The sequence below is a fragment of the Fukomys damarensis genome, unplaced genomic scaffold, assembly GCF_012274545.1.
Source record: "Fukomys damarensis isolate Sample0158 unplaced genomic scaffold, DMR_v1.0_HiC HiC_scaffold_34, whole genome shotgun sequence".
Taxonomy (NCBI): Eukaryota; Metazoa; Chordata; class Mammalia; order Rodentia; family Bathyergidae; genus Fukomys; species Fukomys damarensis.
Window position 1 is genome coordinate 15266908 of NW_022900946.1, and position 2887 is coordinate 15269794.

General features: G+C 49.3%; 1 pseudogene; it reads right to left on the bottom strand.

Moving 5' to 3' along the window:
• Nucleotides 1-674: 674 nt before the first annotated feature.
• LOC104876221 lies at nucleotides 675-2057 on the bottom strand (annotated as a pseudogene).
• Nucleotides 2058-2887: the final 830 nt, after the last annotated feature.

The following is a 2887-nucleotide window of genomic DNA, read 5'->3' on the forward strand; positions in this document are numbered from 1 at the left end:
CTAGGAAAAGCGATGCTTGATTCTCTCATCCCTTCCACTCTGCAGCAGTCTCTCGGCCTGTGCCGCAAAGGGGACCTGCTGCGTGCGTCTGCCGGGCCCTTCCCTCTACAGGCACCATGCGATCCAGTTTGCCTTTTTTTTTTTTTGTACCGGGGATGGAACCTGGGTTCTCGCGCTTGTGGGGCAGGCGCCGGAACCACTGAGCTAAATCCCCAGCCCTACTTCATCTTTATCTCTAGACTCCGCACAGCTTCCACTCGACTTCCTCACGCACTCTGTCCATCGTAAGATGTCCCATTTATTTTTTTCTTTTCTCACATTTATTCCTTTCCCTACCCCTCCCACTTCTCCGTCCCCTTTAGACCTTTTCTTCCTATTTCACATTATCTATTGTACATTTTGATCCTCATTTACACTTTCAGTTTCTCACACCAGAGAAACTAGTTGGTATTCACACGTGTGGCCTATTTATTTCACTTAAGAGTATGGCCTCAATGTGCATCCATTTAGCCATAAATGTCTCTGGTTTCTCATTTAAGATGCCTTTTAAAAAATAATGTTGGGCTGGGGATTTAGTTCAGTGGTTCTGCTGCCTGCCTCGAAAGCACAATGGACCGGAGTTCGATACCTGGTACCAAAAAAATAAAACTAATGTATTGATTTTAAAAAGTGTACTGAGATATAATTTATGTACCACAGCACTTACCTATTTAGAGTACGGTTGAAGGGGGAATGGGATAAAATTTATTTTTAAAAATAATACTAAAAATTTTAAAATAAAGTGTACAGTTAAATGATGTTTGGTACATTCACAGAACTGGGTACATTCACCAGAATCAATTAATTATTGGCAGTACCATGAATAAAACCCAGAGGACTCACACTTAGCTGTATCCTCAGCCCTTATTATTATAATTATTACTGTTGTTATTATCATTTCATTCAGAGACAAGGTCTAACTTATTAAGCTGCTATATGGCCCAGGATGGGATTGAATTTACAGTCCTCCTGCCTCAGCCTCCCAGAGTGCTGAGATCATAGGCCTGTGTCATGGTGCCCAGCTCACAATCAAATTTTAAAATATTTCATCTCCCCTAAAAGAAGCCCTGAGTTACTAGTGAGAAACCCTTCACACTTCAACTCTTGACGACTGCTGATCCACTTTCTGTGTCTGTCTGTGGTCCTCTGTCTTCTTCGAGCATGCTGTTTCATCGGTGCTGCAGGTAGCAATGTACTAGTGTCTCATTTCACTGTCCAATAGTATTTCCTGATGTGGGTATTTCTAACCCCCAAATCATAAATCTGAAACACTGTGCAATTCAGGATTTTTTAAAGTACCAACATGATGGTACAAGTGGAAAATTCTGAACCTGAACTAACCTTACCAGTTGCAGTCCAGACGCAGTCTGGTGTCAGGGTAGGTTTTGCTCCCTGGCCAAAGTTTGCCATAGAATTAAGGCCTTCGGTGTCTCTGACTACTCTATTGGCTCTTGATAAAGCTTTTAAGAGGTCTCCAAGAAAAGTAGCCCTGATGCTCCCCAGGGCTGTGCTGAGCTCCACCAGCTCACCTGCAACGGTGTTGTCCACTGCCCAGCCAGCCAGGAAATCCATTAGGTGATCACACAAGGCCCAGTCCAGGGAATCTGTGCTAAGTGTGTAGTTAGTGTCCTTCCGTTCAGACTCGTCTGTGGCCTGAAAGCTAACGTCCTTGATGGAAAAATGTGACTCTCAGGTGCCTCCTCCTCTTCTCCAGCCTCATCCTCTGAAGAGTGACAGCCCAGTACAGGGTCTTCTTGCCATCACTCTTGGTAACTGGGAGTTGATGGTAGTTCAGGGTCCTCTTCAATACCTAATGTTGGTGGGATGCTAATTGTTAATGTTGAAAGTGACGGCGATTTTCTCCCCAACAACTTTCCGCACTAATACAGCTTCTGTCCCGTGCATCCCGGTCCTTAATTTTATCCCCTTCTCCACCCACAAACCAAAACCCATCTCGAGCGTTCAACCCGCCCATTGCGAAATGTTTCAGGCACTGGGATCTGCTCAGGGTTCTCTCCTGGTCCACGGCTCCCCACAGCCCCTGCCACACCAAGGGCGACTCCATCAAACATTCACTCAACCAACAGTTATTGAGCCCTTGTGCCCTTGGCATTTGGGGTAGAAAAGTGAACAAAACATTTTTGGTGGGTATGGGCAGATGGACAGCACATGAATTGAGAAGAATGTACAGGGACAAGAGGAGGGGACGTGGGGAGCGGGCCAGGAATCCCAATCCCCTGGCCTTTTAAGGGTAAAGTTATATTCTCCCTGCATCCTGTTCCTCCTGTCTTACCCACACTGCCTTGGTTACCATGGGAAAGACCTTAATGCCCAGGGTGGGGTGGTCTGTTTGCTGAGTGGCCTCTGGGATAGGTAGGTCTTGAACGAGCCCAGCCCAGCGGTTTGGGGAAAACGAGCATGCGAAATGAGGAGCTACTGGGCTGTGAGGCTGAACTTGGCCGAACCTGAGTCGCTGGTGGAATAAATCCTCCCGTTGGACAAGGGTGACTCTCCGCAGATCGGCGGCGCGGGGGGCGGGCGGGGGTGCCCGTAAACAAGAACGGCAGCTGCGGGCCAGGCCGAAGCCTCGTGCGCGCCACCCCAGCTTTGCGAGCGCCTCTGACGAGGACCGCGTTCCTGGGACTTTTCGGCTCCCAGATCTAAAGGGTGCGGCAGTTCCGCAGCCCCAGGGCCGTGGGACCCAATGCCCCACGTGAAACCCGCAGGCAGGGCTCCAAATCCTCGGGCCGGGGGACAGAGCTAGCGCCCCGCGTGGGTCCCCACGGCAAAGCCAGGAGCCCAAGTCCTTGGGGCTCGGCGGGGTCCCACAGCCTCCGAGTGGGGCAAC